General features: G+C 31.0%; 2 long non-coding RNA genes across 2 annotated transcripts; one reads left to right on the top strand and one right to left on the bottom strand.

Moving 5' to 3' along the window:
- The first annotated feature begins 3,753 nt into the window (after positions 1-3,753).
- Positions 3,754-5,957, top strand: LOC134247459 (uncharacterized). The gene is made up of 5 exons (XR_009987858.1): positions 3,754-3,970; positions 4,326-4,392; positions 4,678-4,730; positions 4,939-5,047; positions 5,484-5,957. It is a non-coding gene; the product is annotated as an uncharacterized LOC134247459 (long non-coding RNA).
- A 10,302-nt stretch (positions 5,958-16,259) lies between these two features.
- On the bottom strand, positions 16,260-17,013 carry LOC134247458 (uncharacterized). Its single transcript, XR_009987857.1, has 2 exons — positions 16,885-17,013; positions 16,260-16,773 (listed from the first exon to the last, which is right to left on the bottom strand). It is a non-coding gene; the product is annotated as an uncharacterized LOC134247458 (long non-coding RNA).
- Between the last annotated feature and the right edge of the window lie 2,852 nt (positions 17,014-19,865).

Below are 19,865 nucleotides of genomic sequence, written 5' to 3'. Positions count from 1 at the left end.
AGACTTTTTGAAGAAAATCAAATTTGAAAAATTACTAAAAACCGCTGATAAACGTAAACTGTTATTAATTATTGCATACAAAAAAAGAGTGTCTATCACTACCACCACGACATCACGTGACTTCTATTATTTTTTTTCGTAATAAAAAAGCTAACAGAACAACAATACCCCGGAGTTTAATAATTTCTTTGAGTAAATAATATAGTTGAAAAATATCTATTTTGTCTAAAAAGTGTTGCCAGAATCCCACTGTCCTTTCAGTTAAATAATTATTCCACACATTCGCACGAAACCTTACCCTATCTTTTGAATTTTATACATATGAACCGAAATTTTTCGTAAAACCAATCTTTACTCGGGATTCTAGAAGCACTTTCCAAGTTTGTCATAAGGCCAACTTTCCATATGTACAAATCTTATGTTTTGAAATATCCAGCTTATTGTTGTTCTGTTGCATTATTTTTGTCACAAATGACAGTGGAAAGGCCGATACGTATATAGCTGATGGTTTTCAAAAGAGAATATAATCGATCAAAATAAATTAGCGTACCTTTTTAATGAACTGAAATTCATATGAATCAAAGAATATTCCCGGTATTTCTTTTTAAACTCCATTTTACGTATCTTTGTACATGACGTCTTAGCCAAATTTTCTTTACACGACATGATCAATTCCCAACTTATTTGATGTACACATGTGACGTCATCGGTGGTAGATTTTAATCAAAATAACAGATGCAGCATAGCAAAATAAAAACATTTTATCTTTTTTTTTATTTTTACACGTTTTTCTTCATTTTTCTAAAGTAAAATTGCATCTCTATATACCAGTATTACGAAACCTTGTGTTCAAAAATTGAAGTCATCTCGCCTACTATGACGTCATAATTTAGCACTGACTTAGTCAACGTAGAATATTTTGTATGCTTCCTTATTACCCCTGCCTAGCGGACCCCGAGCAAACCCAAAGAGGACTCAGAGAGCAAATCAGGAGTGCTCTCCTGGTTCGCTTTCTGATTCGATACGCAAAAGCACGCTCTACGTATAAACAATTTCTAAACCGAGATAAATCATTGACAAGTAAGTTGATGAAACAAGAATATCAGAAGTCTCGTTTAATGTCATCATTCCTTAAGTTCTATGGTCGATATAATGACCTTGTCAGCAAATACAATTTATCATAGAGTCAAATGCTGACTGACGTTTTTCATACTAATTGTTAGTCCATTACTTATACAATGGATTGCCGACGGATTTTTCCGTTATTTCCTGATCATGACATGAAGCAGACGGCGGGTTTGACCGGTCAGCAGGGGATGCTCGCTCCTCCATGGCACCTGATCCCACCTCTGATGTTTCGGAGGTCTGTGTTTCCTCTGCTCCTATTTTGTATTATTTTATGGACGTTGATATTGAATACGGTTGGTCAACTCCATATCCTTCTGTTAGTTTATGTTCGGTCGGTACTGTAAGTGGTCTAGTACAACGAGTCAAGTTAATTTACTTTACATTTAATACCAATGAAGATGTATTATGGATAATCAAGTGTTAGTGTAATCTGATTTAGCGAGATAAGTACCTTAAAACTAGATATATTCGGAGAAAATTAATATCAGTTTGATATATCTTTAAACTGTATACGTACTAACGAGCAAAGGATATACTTTTTACATATGTATGTATAAATTTCTGCAGAGTTTGGCCAAAGTGACTTAATTACATCGTCTGTTTGTCACGCGACATGTAAAAAATTAAAAATAAATATGTGTGATTACAAAGATCATACAAAATGTAACAATATTCAACTGAAAAATTAGTTGTGTTTTTTTAAAGACAGATATCTAAACATACAAAGTTTTGGGAGTAGCTTCATCATGCCCGGGAATTAAATAAAATTTAACCGTCTTTCGATTGCTTTTCCTTATGCACATAAAATAGGGTAAATCACTTATTAACTTAAGTAACAGCTCCAAACACTTTGCAAAATAGTCAGAACAAACATTACACATGTTTAAAAGCTCATTATGAATATTAAAGCTGGTATCGTTATTTTTTGTTGAGATTTTCGAGGGGCAGTGCTTGTCCTTGTTGTAATTTGTGTGTTTGTATGCCTTACTGCGGCTTTATATGAAGGATCTGTTTTTTTTTTTACAATTTAATAAAAACTATAAAATAATGCAAGATAATACATTTAGAAACTAATCGTTCTACGGAATCTCTACATAGGTCCATGTAAGTATGGGATTCCTGAACCAAAGAAAAAAAAAATATCTTTAAAAGGACACATGCATACTAATGAAGTTTACTTACAATCAAGAAGGCGTATAGGTTTTGCATAATCCCTTTCCACTCAAGAACTGATGATGAAAGCATGTTCTCGAGGCTTCTATATATATTCTTTGGATTTATGATTAAAATTATGTGAAGTAACATTTTATCTTCAAATAGAAAAATAACTGTATTAAGAATGCATTTAAACCATATGTTACATAGGTACTGATTTAATGATTTCATAAATAACCATTTTTAACGTAAATAGCCTTTCTAGTCGCTCTTACCAGATGTACAATCTGCCAGCGTTGAAATATACCCTCATGTAGCAAGCGGGTTTTCTGGTAAATCTGGATATAAGGTGACTTGTGGTGTATAATTACATAATTTTTTTTAATTTGAACGTTATATTTGTAATAATCGAAAGTATTTCTAAAACAATAATTACTTAAAGAGTGAAAATATGTTTAAAACGAAGTTATTTAAGAAAATGTCCCGTAATCATCATTAAATTTATCTTCCTTCTGAAAAAAAAGTTTAAGATAACCAAATTTATCTACTTCACACTGCTTTTATGTACATAGACTTAGTTCTTCATATTTTTGTCTACCTTGTTTCTTCTAAAGCCGAAGGGGAGTAATGTTAGACATTTTCTGTTTGAAAAAAAGTTGATTTTATTTTAAAATATAATTAGTTTTGTAATAAGACAGATTACTAGTTTAATAAAAATATTTGCATTTACAGAAAACAATTATTTTTTCCTGGACTCACATTATCAGCCCATTTGAAAATGTACAATGAAGAGAAATGTAAAGGTTTAGATTAATTCAAAACATTTTGAAATCTCGACTATTTTAAAGACTTCGGGGTCCTACACACACCAAGCTAATATTTTCATATTATCGAGCATTCCTACGCAGCACTTTAAAGGGTTACTATGAGAAATCAACGGAACATACAAGTGCAAAAACGGGATTTCTTTTTTTCTGAATTTATTTTTATTATTAACACTGCATGAAAAGTCGCGTTTACTATAATTTAATAAATTCGTTTACTCCAGTAAATTTCTTGTATTGAATTTAATTTATGTATAACGGTAAATTTTACATGAGATATATTGTGATATAATTAAATACAGTTTTCAAATAAGTATAATCATATTTAATGCAAAATACGTCGAGAATAATATAGTTAAATTGAGATAATTATACGTCCCGTTTAAGAATATCGACATGTAAAAGTAAATATGCTTATACTTAAAGTTTAAGTACATTTTTGGTATTTTGAATATGTCATAAATAATTCTTTATACCTAATGTAAACTTATGTTGAAACATTTTTGAAAAAAAAAAAAATTAGGCACCCTATTCATTTTAATTTATTTATTTCTCATTTTTATTTATTTAACCCTTATGTAGATTTTTCAAAACTGTGGAATATAACTTATTTTTTCTCTATCGACTACCACTGTAGTACATCGGGATCGAAGTCGGGCTCGAAAAGCAATTTATTTAAAAACAACACACCGCGCCGAAATTCAATTTTTTGGAGAGTTCCACGCAGCCATGTTGAACTTGATCATGATGTTGTACGGGAGGAAGGGGCGAAAGAGAGTTACTCGAAAAGGAGAAGCATGATAAACTTTGGATGCAATTTATGTTTTAACAGAAGATGAAGACATTTACGACCCTGTTTAGCGGTATGAACAATGTACAAAATTTTATCATGTGTCCTTGAATGAATAATTGCCTCTGCTACTGATAATGTTACTGTTCCTTAGTCTGGGCTGTACACATAAAATGCCTGGCAGTAAAAACGTTTGGGCAAGCGCTATTTACATTTTGTAATAATTATTTAACACTTTTAACCATCTAACTTAAAGATGGATTTTAACCAGAATTTTCTCGTTTGGGATTGGTTTCAGAATTTTTGTCACTAAAGTGTTCCTCTGTTCAGCATTTACAGAGAGTGTTGTACAATGTAATAAACTATTTATTTATTTCTTAATGCTTACTCAAGAATATATTGAGCACTTATTCTGATTATTTAAATAGTTGCAGTGTGGACTGTGCCTGAGACGATTCCCCATAACTCCGGCTATGTAGACAGCTTGTGAAAATGGTGAGAACCCTACCGCTCAAATTTTCTATTATCACAAATAAACAAACAATGTTTTATTAACTTGTATCTTTATGCATAAGAGTATAAAAAATATTGCAACAACTTGAAATGCTATATACCAAGTAGACAATACGAGGTTTATATTCTTATTTTCCTTATCCTAAAAATACAATAGCAATGGATTCTGAGCTATGCATAATTTTTTTACGTTAAATACGTAAGCATGAATTATTAAAAATAGCTATCACACTCTATGATGCACAATTATGCGTGCATTATTTACAGGAATCTAAATGCTCACAAGAAATGACAAAAGCAGTATGAAGATTAACACAACGGTAAGATTTCTTAAATTTTCTGATAAGATCAATAAAATCACATGAATTGATTTATTTTAGCTCACCTGAGCCATTTTAAGACCCGAGCGAGTTTTCTGTTCTGTGTCTGGTATTCGTCGGTCATCTATAAACTTTTCAAATTTTTACATTCATGGAAATTATTCCTAGTTTGAATAAAAATCCCTGCAAGATACATCTTTTCTTTCAGAAATTGTGCCAGAAAAGTTTGAAGTAGCTATGGCAATGATCAACATTGAACTTGCTGAGGCTCTCTTCCTGAAAGTGACTTGACCAGATATTTGGCTACCCAGTATGAGGTACGAACTAATCATTTGTTGTACAACTTATTGTGTATGAGATTGCCACCATTTACTGGAAGTTTGCATTTGTTGTCCACTTTAAAAACTTGCTATCTACAGTGTAAGTTGTTAATATATTTTACTTTATGTTAAATCACTTGTTCATTATCCCAATAACTTGCATGTTAAATGCTGTAGATGCTAACCTTTGCATTTAAGTTTACTTTTAAATTCCATGTGTTCCGAGTATGTACACCCATTTGATATCATGTTTTGTCGTCTCTAAATTTAATATAATACATATCATAATATGTACTAGATCACAAAGTTTGAGAATTTTATTATTGTATGAATGTTATCTACTTGCTCTATATCATAAATACATCTGTTTGTATATTTTTTCTACGAGATGCCATACCTGCTTTTAATTTTTCATATTTTTTTTTATCCATAGTATCTTTCTGCTACATTAAATAAAATATCGTGGAGGAACACTAAGAAAAGGGCTGCGCACCTCAACATATTCAAGGTCAAGCAGGTAAATACATTGGTAAATTGCTAAAAAAAAAAAAGATGGCAAAAAGTCACCAGTCCCCAATTTACATGTACTTCCACAAATTCTGCAGCTTGCTGCTGTGAAACTATATATATGTGTGTCTTAATATGATAAATGCTGTAAATGCTATTCTTTGCATTTTCCTAAACTTTGTAAATCTTCAAATTCCATGTGCTAGGACTACGGTACCATTATGTATGTTTCGTATCATATTTTGTCGTCTATAAATTTGATCTATACATATAATTATATGTTTTTTTATGCAATTCACTTAACTAGATGACACAGAGAATTTTTTTCATTGTGTAAAATGTTATCTTCTTGCTGTAGTCATGTTAGTCATAAGTATACCCTGTTTGTATATTTTTTCTCCTTTTTTGAATATTCTTTCTATGGAGAGCCACACCTGTTATTAATTTTCATATTTTGTTTATGCCAGCTTTTTACCATATCCATAGTATCTTTCTGCTTAATGAAAGAATTAGTGTGGAGGAGCAGAGAAAAGGGCACCTCAACATGTTCAAGGTCAAGCAGGTAAAATACTCCAAAAAAGATGGTGAAAAAAATCATTAGATCCAAATTTACACACTTTGAAATCTGTAGCTCGCTGGCCTGAAATTATAGCTAATTATCTGTCTTTATTACGCAGATTTGAAAAAAATGGCATATCTTTAGTAGTCTTCTGTAAATTTTTAATTAAGCAAAATTGAGCTGTGCTTCCTCTAGGTCAAATGATAATTTTAAAATCAACTCAGATTTTGTTTTTACTATTTAATATATGCAATTGCATAAATCCGGAAGCACACATATAATATTTATATATAGGCAAATGGGTATTTATTTTTATGTTTATTGTAGAAATTAGGAGCTAGGTGTGCTTCTCCAGAGCTGAAAACTTCTTGGCATGAAGAGAAGAAGAAGCAAGAAAAAGCAGTTTTAAATATTGATTACATCTTCATAGTACAAAAAATGATTCTAAAGATAATGTTATCTATGAAATTAGAAAGCTGAAGTTGCGTTCTGATGAATGTGAGAATGTCTTCAAAGAACAGGACACCAAAAGTGCCATTCTCAAATCAAAGCACTCTAAAAGGCAGAGCATAAGAAGAACTAGGACAAATAAAGAATCTAAAAGAGTCAAACCTATGGATGTATTAATTGAACAGAGATGGGCTATTAGAGATGAAATATTTGAGTTGCTACTGTTTTGCACAAATTCAAGTTAGATAAGAAAAATATACCTAGTGTTGTATTTTTGACAGTGAAAGTTTTTTTCTTATGCTTGATTACAGATTAAAACTGTTATGTATTTTATTGTTTAAACATTTATTGGTCTGCAATCACATACATTTTAATCTTGATTTATATATCACATATATGTATAAGTCTAACTTAAATAATAAGTGCATGGACATTATTGTGGAAAAAATAAGACAATCATGATCAAGGGTAGTCTGAAAGAGCTTTGCTGGCAGTAAGTTGCAGATTTTGATACCCAAGTAAGAGAAAGGTGGCGTCTCTGACCGATCCTTTTGCTGTTGCTTGTGGGCGAGTGAGGCTTCTCTGTCAGTGGCTTAGTGAGTCATAGATGTAAAAAATAGAATAGGCAAATGAGGTAGAGACATTTCTGAGTAAAAAAGGGGTAAATTGTGATTTTAATAAATATTACAATTGATATTGCAAGAGTAAATAAATGAGAATTGCAAGAGTAAAATATTAATTTATTTCCTTCCATTTGAAGTAACAGAGTTTATGAATTATGAGTTATGGAATTGTAATTAAGGCTGAAAAAATTGTTAAATATACTTTTACATATGTTTATACGGTACTTTTATATGTGCATGTTTCAGAACTCATTTTTGATATTTTAAAGCAAAGTTGAAAATATCACTATTGAAATGTTTTGCATTCCAATGTAACGTTGATTTAATGAGGATATGTTATATTACAATCATCAAGCAATAAACCTAGCATTTGGAACAGAAATGAGCTACATCTATTGTAAACAAATTTAAGCTGCTATTGTTTTGTGTAATTGTGATACTTTTTCCTTAATTTGAATTGACATAACCAAATGATATAAAGGATTTTTTTGGGTCTTGTATTTTTCACAGTCAACATTAAGTATTTTTCAAGTTGAACTTGGATAATTAGTGAATGGACATCTATTGTTGAAATACTTGGGAAACAATATAAGGGTGGTCTAAAAGAGCTTTGCTGGCAGTAAGTTGCAGATCTTGATACCCAAGCAAGAGAAAGGTGGTGTCTCTGACCGATCCTTTTGCTGTTGCTTGTGGGCGAGTGAGGCTTCTCTGTTAGTGGCTTAGTGTGTCTTATTAAAATGTACATGTAAAAAGAATGGACAACTTTTATTGGCAACTTTTATTCTTTTTATGCAAAGTATGATATAATTTATTGTGGGAAATTGAAATGCCATTTACAACCCATGCAGAAGTTTTAATAGGGGCAGTTTCAGTCAGATTTTGCAGTCTTTTGGAGTCCAGAATGACTACATTTTTTACCTGTTGTGTTTTGATTTATTGCGGATTTGAATTTTACATACAATACTATTCTTATATTATTTATAATTACTTCAGTATATTACTTACTACTAGTATGTAGAAATTTACTCCATTATAATTGAGCTACAATCATGATTGTAAATTTTTTAATTCTGACTTTTAGGCTTAAATTTGAAATATTTTGTACTTTGTTAGAACGCATTGTTTGTACACTATTGAGATAACATCTAATAAAATTGAATGAGAAATGGATTTGTGTAAGATTGTAAAATACTTGCCAAAAAACCCACAATTGTAAACCATACAAATTATTGATGGAATAAATGTAAAATAAAAATATTATGCAATAATATAATAATGTTAAATTTCATCAAATACAACCTTAAATCTTAATTATATGGGAAGGTTTAATCCGTACATTTTCATCACATATACAAGAGATTTAATATTAGTTTATGAAAGAATAAAATTTGCACGTATTAGTAAGTTTACAATTCTCCGTATATAACTTTATTTTTGGAAGTATTATAAAGTAAAGTGTGAATTTAACAAAAAATAATGAGGTAAAGATCTACGTTAAATTTTATTAAACGAGCAAATTTAATGTGACCGTAAAACTTAATTTTATGGCCATGTTTAATAATAATTATACGTTTTGTATATTAGAGGTATAATAATTGTTTACGGCAGACTAAAATCCGAACGTATTAGTAAGTTTACAATTTTCCAAACTTTATTAAATTTGTTCTTTTAATTTTTCATTAAACTCGTATTAAATGCTAATTATTTTCTAACATTTACGATCCCACAATATGTTATAATATGCATTTAAACATTAAATAATCGCAGCATTTAAATCACATTTAAGGTAAAATTAAACCCGACTTTTCATGCAGTGTAAGCTGTTCTATTATCACAGAACTTAAAGTACCTACAAAAAAAATAACATAATACAACCAACTCATGAACTGTATGCATCAACTGTATGAAATTTGGTCCCATGGATGGACAGTCACGTTATAAAGGCATAGTACTTGTACTGAATGTAGATCATTAACAAATTTCGATATTGTAGGGGCTTATACTAGTTGAACTTTAAAAATTCAAGCTATTTATTGTTTCTGCATACTTTGTTCTTTCTGGAAAATGATGCTGCTTTGAAAAGAATTCACGTTATAATAGACAAAATATTAAGTAAATGGGCCCATGTTGAAATATCTTTGACCTTTTCCAAATATTTCATGTACTTATAAAGTCATGCTCTTGATTTAAAGTAGCAGCACCTTTCAAGTAAAGAAAATTATATTTTATTTATATTTTAAAAATGCTAACTATTTATTTAGTGTATGCCCTTATGAAAGAATGACTTAATGAGGTATCTCGATTTAATATATACCTAACCTGTCCATAAAAACACGACAATGAAATACATTCTCTCAATAGTTACGGAATAATCGCACTAAACAAAGGAAATAAATTTGTATTTATAGCGTATTTAAAGCCTGTAAATAATGTTTTGTTTAATAATGTAATGCATTTTTTATTGTTACAATATTCCTCTATCGTCCTCTCACAGCACATGAAATACGTAATCTTTACCGAAATGCGGTCCTGTTGATAAGTTCATCAAGATCAGTGATTTGTTTATAACCAGCTATATGGGATCTGATAAGCAACTTTTTAATGCATTTATAAGTGTATTGTTGTTTATTATTCTAATACAGTTTAAAGTCGCAAATAATTTAATTTTTTGGTATAATGAGGAATACATAAAAGTCATGTTTTGTGTGATGTCACAGTGAAACTTCTTGTCATGTGTTAGGTTTGATCAAATAAACTACTCAAAGGTCTCTATATTTTAACTCATATAATGTTCCTCTGAGTAATAAACATGTGAGCATTTTGGAAAGTTATCTCCCTTTCTAAATGTGGACTCCCTTAAGGTAGGTACAGAAGATTGTAGCCTTTTTCACATTAACTTTAACTTGTTTACAATTGATATACTTTTTTGGCATACACAAAAATCACAGTAAGGTCGGAAAATACGTCCATTTTCAAATTTTCTCATTTTCTGCAAAATTTCATCAATTTACAGCACATATTGTTTCCGAAAACATAGACCAACAGCTTGCCTATCTAACAATTTCGTATATTTCATGCACTTGTATCAAATACTTCTTTTATATAAAAAACCTCAGATGGGGGAGCTTGTGTTGTATGTTTCATGTAATGAAAAGTATATCAAATTTGACCAAAAAAAAAAAAATATAGCAGTTGTGGTACTACTTTTTCATGAACCCCGTATCTAAAACCAGCTTTCCTTTTTCATTGGCTGGTCCCCTTTGCACCTTTGTATAATGACATTTTAGGACAAACAGGATTTTTCTATTTCAAATCATTTAATTAACATCTGCGATTGCCATTAATTAAACATGATCATTTATCTACTTTTCATAATAAGTAACACAGGTTCCAAATACAATGGTTCAACCAAAAGTGATGTCATAATTGCCTTAAATTTTTGATTCATAAAAATGTAAACAACTTGATGTGAAATAAAGTACTGCAACATGTTTTTCTAAAAAAAAACAATAATCTCCTTATAAAAACTATTTTTGAGGTTGTTTATTATTTCAAGGCACGTAAGATACCATAGGAAGACGGAAGTTACTTTTCGACATTCATTTTCAATTCATCTGGCAGGCGCATTCTTGTAACCTGTTACTTTATTTATCTGTGTTGCCAGTTTGTGTTTTTTTTTACTTAATTTAGATGAGCCTTGTCTAAATGTTGTTTATCAATTTATTTCTTTTTGTTAATCTTATCTGTCTTCAGATTCAAAAGAAGTGTCCTCGAGAAACAAAAGAAATAGTGCTTGCGGTGCTGTGATTAACGAGACCCAATCTTTTGTTTCCCTTAAAATTTTGATAAGTACAATATATTTCATTTACAGACATGGTAAGACGAAAGTTAAAATTGGAATTCAAGTAACTGTATTAGGTCTTCTCGGAAACACGTGAATCGATTTTAACGTTAGGAAAAAACTCTACAAATGAATCTCGGCTAATAAATACCAATGTTCTTAATCAAACACTCTTACATACAATGAATTCCCTTAAATTTTGTAATCAGAAATCAATGTGTAACTTATCATGTCATTATGACATATTTGAATGTAGAATTACAGCCATATTGATCTACCTGTACTTTTTGCTCATAAATAGGAAAATTAAATCTTAATAAGCTTTATCAAACTCAAATTTGGTCATATTTTTTAATACAGTAATCAATATTTCTAAGGCATTGAAAACGAAAATGGCTAATATAAAGCCTCAGTAATGCATATTGATACATATTATGTAGAGAATTTGTGCCCCTCACGCTTAAGGGTACTTACCACAAACAAAAAATGGATTCGCGGGTTGATATATATTTTTTGACTGATTTTGATTTTTATTTATATAAATAATAAATCCCTGAAATATAAAGAAATCGTAGGTTTTCCTTGGTGTTTAGATTTGAGATTTTATTTTGTTGCACAATTTTTTAACTGTATGACAAAATCTTAAAAAATTCTTCCACTCTACTTGGTAAACATTATTCAGGTTGCCAATTTAAATGTAAATCTATGAGAAATACTGCTGATTTCTGAAAAAAAAGTTTGTTTGTGTTATTTATCCTTAAGGAAAATATGCACAGATCCTTTTTGGTGGGGAATAGGTTACTCGGGTATAAGACAGGACACTTTAGGAGAGACCATGGGGGTTATTTATAAGCATAAATTTTCATTGAGGAAGCTAAAATGTTCTGGAGATATCGTTAGGAAAGGAAAGTTAGGATAAATATCTTGAAGGTTTTTCTTATTCCATTTCAGGGGTCATGTTCTAAATTTCATTCAAAAAATTACAGTCATTTTGGATAAAATGCTTGAAAAACATTCTTAAATCAGACGAAGGTAACTAACCTAGCAAACACGGAACCTTGTTTCAACGTTGAAAGAAGGTGGAATATAGGTTGCAACGTTGAGTAACTATATTTCAACGTTGTTTTAAAGTTGTTTCAACATTGAGGTGTCAAAGTTGAATCATCAACCTTTTTTCAACGTTGAAACAACGTTGAAGCTGTATTTTGAAAGTTGAATGTTTGTCGATATTTCAACGTTGAAACAACGTTTAAGCTGAAACATATTTTCAATGTTGGATTTTCATATTTAATCGTTCAAATAACATTGAAGACTCAACATATATTCAACGTTGAGTATTTTCTGATATTTAAGAGTTGAAACAATCGCGGGTTTATTAAGGCAGCACATAGATCAGAATTCTGCGAATTAACACTTTTTTTATAATTATGTAGCACTAATAATTCGGAAAAAATCAAGGATAAAACTTTTGCTATCATTATGCATTCTATAGGCTTCAATGGGACTTATACTACAGGAAGCACTTCACCACGACGTCACCACTTGACGTCTATAATTAGAAAATATGCCTTAATGAAAAAGTGAAAAGTTTAACACTACCCCGGGGATAATGAATTTCAATTAGTAATAATAGTTATGTAAAAAGATCTCTGTACCATGGAAAGCTCTGCTAGAATCCTATTGTCTTATCACAGAAATAATTATTCAACACTTTTATACGAAACCTTCCCAAATTTTTTATATTTTGTTCATAACATTGAAAAAAAATGCATCAATTACCGTAAACCATACGATTCTAGCAGCACTTTCCAAAAACAATGGAATAAGAACTTTCGATAGAAACAAAAATTAAGTTTCAGAGTATGCGGCGTAGTGTTGAACTTTTGCATCTTTTTATTACGAACGACAGAGGATATGCTGATCGGCAAGTAAACACCCTGCCTGCTTTAATTTTTGCGAAGAAATTGTCGAAATATATTAGCATACTTGATTCATATGCTTTATTCCCACATGAATCACACATGATATCCATTCTAAATGCTTTTAAACTCCGATTTATTGTGTTTGTTCACATGAATTCTCGTAACGTTTTACTTTCACTCGGTGGACTTCCTCTTAAATTACATGAGGATTCCCATTCCAATTTCAATAGTCCTCGCCCACTGACGTCAAACACAACGGCAGCCGCATGAGATTTTCGGGATGATGGCAATATCAGGAACAGGCACATATTCTTTTATTCAAAGAAATGTACTCCTCTGAGAACGATGGAAAATATCTTATCATGTAGAATATTATTGAAATGATTATAAAATACTTATTTTAAAAAAAGCTAAATTATCATGATTTTTTATTTATGAAATTAGGTTAAAAAAATCACAATATTAAGTTTCTTTCACAAAAGTTAAATTGTACTTTTAAAATGAAAGGATTTTTAAAATGATATATTTTTAAAACTTAAACATGTTAAACATCTCGCAGTTTTTACAAGTTAAAAACAGAATTTACTTGAGATATGTAAATAGGTATATATAAACATTACTGTTATCTATGATATCGATATCCTGCTGTGTACGTCATAAACGCTTTTTGTGTATTTAAAGTGATAGTGGCCGCTATCTAATACCGTATTACGGCCCTGGCCGTAATGATTTATTTGCACTTTGTAGAACATATAATGTTTACTATGGTAGAGCAGCACGGGTTTATCTATGTTTAATTTGTACATTTCCCAATTGATCAGATACGATTGTTTAATATGGTGGTCCTTAAAAGAAATGTTTACATACATGTACATGTAGATAACGATTTACATAATAATGAAATATCATTGCTTGATTGTATTTTGTTAAACGATTTTTTTTCACTCAACAAAAACAGTGATCAATCTCTAAAGTCAAAAACAAATATGAATACTCTGTATAGTACTATAACATCAATCCATAAATGCTAAGTATAGCATTATAAAAAATATAACTGAGGATAATAACAAATTTGTAATATACTCAGCACTAATGAAGTAATGGTATAATACTATAATGAGCATTTAAAGAGTGATGTTAAAACCCTATACTGAGTATTTTTAGACATGTTTTAATGCTATACTGAGCAATAATAGCGTGGTGCTATAATGCTATTGGGAGCATTTATAAAGTGATGTTATAATATTATTCTGAACATGTATACAGTGATGCTTTACTGAACATCAACAACAAGGGAGTTAAAACAGTTATACATAAATGCTTTTCTGAACATCAGAAGGACAACTTACGATAAGGAAACCCATGATTTGTAACGAGTACATATGTGTAAACAAGTATGATTATATAAATGAATTGCTCTGTTGCACTGGTAGCCTGTATTTAAAAAGGAAACCAAATGTCACATTTGTAATTTTAGACCTGCTCTAAGTATGTAAACGTACAAACATTATTTGTTATAATGTAAATACAATTGACAGGAAAGAACATTATATAAACTTTTCCAATTTATGCTCTGTTGCACTGCTTCAGATTCTTCATAGGGTTTTGTCGAGCCTGTATCCAATAACAGGAGCTTGCCAAAAGCCATCTGTAAACCAAATGTCATAAGAATGATTCTCTCCAAAAAACTGATTTACTTTTAGGCCACATGTACGAAGGTCCCCTTTCTCACAAAAAGTTGTTTTTTGTCCCCCGCTTGAAAAGTGGGGGATATTAACATTATCCGTCCGTGTTCTTTCTGTCTGTCTGTAATGACCACACGAAAATAGCTTTCGCAATGAAATTTTGCTAGCAACTCCCTAATTGACATTGATTTTGAGGTCAAAAGGTCAAAGATCAAGGTCATAAATTCGCAAATCCTGTCTGTTTTAACACTTTCGTTTCCACACGATATCTCGAGAGCCCTTTGAGCTTTTGCAATGAAATTTCACTAACAACTTCCTGTGGCCTAAGGAAGACCCCTATTGATTTTGAGGTCAAAAGGTCAAAGTTCAAGGTCGTAAATATATACATTCTGTCTCTGTGTAACACTATCCTTTCCGGGCGATATTTCAAGAAGATTTTGAGCTTTTGCAGTGGAATTTTATACCAAAAGTCCCTAAGACCTCTCTCACCCCTCTCAAAGTGTCCCGCCCCGTTTGTTTTATAAGTATATATTGTATTACATGTCGCTATTTTTAGCACAGGGACATGAGAGAGTTTTCACGAATAAAACCCTTACAGGGTGTGTTTAATAAAGGTTAAATTAAACATGCACCATGCATTGTGTTAAATTTTGAAAATATCTGTTATATGCCTCCATATACCAGTTTAAATAGTAAATAGTTATTCCGTGGCGTAGTGAGTCTCTCGCTTCACATAATTTCCACTCCGGGACGATGTATCATTTTTTTTTTTTCTGAAATATTTTTTTTTTACTAAATGATAGTACTCAGCATGTGAAGTGAAAAATTTACAAGGTGTGGCTTCTACAAACTCGTAGAATCACTCACAGACCAATAATTCTATTTTAGGCCAAATCTTTATATCCATATTGTATTTTATTTGCTTCAGTATACATGTATACATTTAATAATTTTTCAACTTAAGTCAGGGGGATCCGACCCCCCCCCCCCTCCCGAACTGCGCACGGTTTACTTTTTCCCTAAGCGGGGGACACAAATTCTCTGAATTAGCTTGTTTTATTTCCGCCGAACTTCCAGGCTAACAAAAATGGCGCCTCAACAAAAAGATTTTGACTTGCTAAAATCCGTAAAAGGACGATAACTCTTCAAAATTTCGCAATGAACGGTTGTATAATAATTGCCTCTGCGATAAAGGCGCAGATCTGAAAGACTGGGCTTGGATATGAGGAATTATCCGACAGTGTAAAGTTTAACAGATATCTCATAGCGGCATAAATTGAATAATCTGTGATAATTTTGTTTTATTTCTTGCAGCTTGAAATTAAAACCATCGCAATTCATACTTAATTAGAAATCGTGGAATTTTAACAACGTTGAATTTAATCAACCTTGCATCATTTCGTAAATTGTAGATGTCAAACTAACTCCATTTCATCTAAGTCATTATTAACCTATAAGATAACCTTTCAGGACTGCTTAAAGATGTTAATAGTGTATTTGTCTTGTTAAATTATTTACACATAGCTATTTATGTATATTCTTTATATATAAAACCATAAATATATGTCCTTTGGACATCGTTTAGCACACTTTGTATATAGCAAAAGACAACAAAATACTGCTTCAACAAAAATCTTTCTTTTATAAGCAAGCAAAACTTAATTTCCAGCAAAAAACATGGTTAAATTGAATTGAAAACAAAAAAATATAATTAATCATCAAACGCAAGAAAGAACAGTAAAGTTGTCTCACAAAGTTTCATTAAGGATATTAATTTGTTCCTTCATTCAACAAATTCCTGCGGAAATTACCAGATTTAGTTTTTACAAATAGCATTTTTCGATGACGCGTGAGTACCACTGAAACCTCTCGCACTCTCGACTATTCCTCTGACGAATTCTACCTGCGTCTCTACCGCCGCCTCTTCGTTACCACATATTGCCTCTACGGCAGATCGAGCTTGGGAGACGATTGGACATCGCTTGGAAAATTCCTCCTGTGTTCTCTGGGCTCCCTCAACATCGCCAGCAAGAGCTTGGCATAGGGACTTATACTGAGAAACTACTGGCACGGAGTTTTCGTTTCCCATTTTTTTTCTGAAAAGAATTAGAAAACACGTTTTTGAAGTCTTAGATTCTAATTAATGTAATAATTGAAAACATTTTTTGAGAGAAGAAATAAATATTTAATTGGACAAACACCACTGACTAAACATCACACTTATTATTAAAAAAAAAAACTTCTTACCTTCCCGTAATAATGAAGGGAATCTTCACGTTTAGTCGTGTTGACGATTCCTTTTGGTTTTCTTATACTGAAATTAAGTTATAATTTATATATGTTAAGTACTAATGAGTCCGTATGAGGAACTTACACTATTTATATCTATTAAGATAATTGTTTATCTTTTCCCGTTAAAACTTGAAATCGAAAATAGATTTTGGAAAACATCACGCCAACATTTCAGTAAACTTTCGGTTATCTTTAAGTTGCATATTTTTATTGAATAACTGGCTTATTTTTTTTTCACTTAGAATTTTTTTTTTCTGGTATCATAGCATTCAATTTATCTTTTTTAAGAAAAAAATATAAAGCAAGAAAAATGATTGCTGCAAGCAAGGATGGAACCTGGGGGTCTCCAGTTTGAAAGTCGTAATTAAACATCTTAAACATGTTTTAAACATCTTTTTTCGGTATGATGGCAAAATCAGAGATGGACATATGTTCTGATTTTAAAAAAAAAATGTTTACCTCGGAGAACGATCTTTTTTTTTTTTACTTTTTTCTGACTCCTTTTGCGATAATATTATTGAATTTGGTAGAGGGGCTGGGGATAGGTTGTAGAAGCTTGCGTTATGTGTAAGCTAGACCCTATGTGTACCTCAGAGTGGAGCAACATCAAATATCTACAAAGTGCATAGCCGATGTAACTTTTGTAATACTTTAACATGTACTTTCTGTTTTCGCTTAGCTAATCTAGCTAATCTGTATGAGCTTGGTCACAACGCTAAATTGGTGAAATTGTTGTGTCAGCCATATTAAATATATCACTAGAAAAGAAGTGATTTAATAATTTTACTGCGAATATTCTTTTTTAATTTGGGAATATATTAGAGGGTCTCTTCTCTTCTCTGATTTTAAAAAGATAGCTGTATGAGAGCCACAAAGATACTCTTGCACCCCCTCTTCAAAAGTGGAGATCTAACTGTTGATGTCTTTCCATTTAACTTTTTTTTCAAAAATTATTGAATTTGTTTCAGCCTATCATCGTGCACGTTTGCAAATATGTGGTAAATAAGTTTTCACTGAATCCATATATCTTCGCAAGTGAAGGATTTTCGGTCCCAAGTGAAGTAAAGGTTTTATAAATGATGGAATATACATTTGGTATGTGGATAAGTCGATTAAATATATGACAGTATGCAAAGTCATATCACCACAAGTGTAGAACCCTTACGCTTTGGTACTTATTTGTGGAGATTATCGCGTGTTAACGGATTGATAAAACCATATATTGAAGATGAATAAAATCAAATATGCATTTCTTTTTTTTTCGATAATTTTCAAAACGTAACACATTTTGACTTCAATTGTAAAATTTTACTAAAGTACATCAATATTATAGAAACACACATGATGAGGAATAAAACATCAGACAAAACAGTGACCTAGATAATGCAGCAAATGATTATTTAAAGACACACCTCCTACAATGTACAGGAAGAAGGAAGTAGGGAAGAAGGAAAAAGAGAAATTTTGTGAGCCATATATAGAACTTAAAAAAAAGAAATAAATGAAAAAAAAAAAACCAAGGACCTCCTTCCTGATTTACAGTGTATAGTTACCATTTTTTGGTTCATAATGAGTAAATGTCCTTATAGTATAATCCTTGTAGCATTTTGAAGATGTCTTCATCTAAAAGTAACCCACAGAATAAATAACCAAACTCGGAATATTTTCAAATTTATTACAGTATGGATTTTACATTTCAGTGCATGTGATATTAAGATTTTGTAAATATATAGGTAGAACTCTGAACATATTTCGTGGTGAAAATATGCATTTCAGGATTAAATAAATCATATAACACAGAACTAAATTAAAACTTTACTTTTTTCACCAAAGGCGGACAACTCTTCGAACACGATTAAAGCTCGAATGGACAGGTGTATTATATATTATATACAATCATCTTTCAATAAATTCAACACTAAAAAAATCCATTTCTTATACATTTGACTCTACAAAATCCCTGGCAAGCGCAGGGAATAAAATTTTCACATTACCGACAGGAGAATTCCAATGATTTACACATTGCAGTTTCTACTAATAATTAAATACAACCAACAGGGTAATAGCAAGAGGAATTACTCAGTTCATAATCATGCAGTAAGTTTTAAAGCAGAAATAGGCCCCTTCATAAAAACTTTTTAAAATAATAATTTCAAGAATAAATCGATGTTTACTTTAAAACATGTTATATGTATACTAATTTAAGTAGATCGTACTTCGATTGCTCTTTATCAATTTTCGTCAATTATAAAAGCGGCAGATATGTGCATTTTACTGCTGATCACATGTAACTTATTATTAAATTCCCTTTAAACGCTCTCTGAATAGGCCTATAATGTTTGAAATAAAAGACTGAATTTAGAACAAAAACATTGAAGCACATTGATTAATCAATTAACCTTAAAGATCTTTGATATGTTTGAACAAAATTATATACGTTAATTTCCTCTTTACATATGAGTAAGTGTATTTATAAAAAAAAAGTACAGTACATTTGTATTTCTGGTACATTTTGTACTTCGGTTTCGTTGCTTCAATGGTCTCAGTGAGAAATATACACATTTTAGTTATGCAGTTATGTGGAAAACAGACTTGTCTCTTGAAATATATAAATAGGTATATACATGTATATATAACTATTACTGTTATCTCTGATATGGATAACCCCTGTCTACGTCAGTAACTTAGCAATGTATTTAGAGTGATAGTGGTCGTTATCTAATACCATGCTTTCGCCCTTTTCGTAGTGATTCATTGCACTTCACATAACATATAACAATAAATAAGTTGAAGCAGCATCATATTCCACACTTGATCAGATACCATTGTTTAATATGACGGAGCTTAAGTTTTATAAACCCTCTGTTTAGTCATAAAAAAAAATTCTTTAATTCTTATAATTTTCCACCGGAAAGATGAATGCTAAGAAAATGTCA

This window comes from Saccostrea cucullata, unplaced genomic scaffold (genome assembly GCF_032062105.1).
Source record: "Saccostrea cucullata isolate Sc308-1 unplaced genomic scaffold, CSIRO_AGI_Scuc_v1 ctg11630, whole genome shotgun sequence".
Classification (NCBI taxonomy): Eukaryota; Metazoa; Mollusca; class Bivalvia; order Ostreida; family Ostreidae; genus Saccostrea; species Saccostrea cuccullata.
This window is presented reverse-complemented; position numbering and strand designations above follow the sequence as displayed.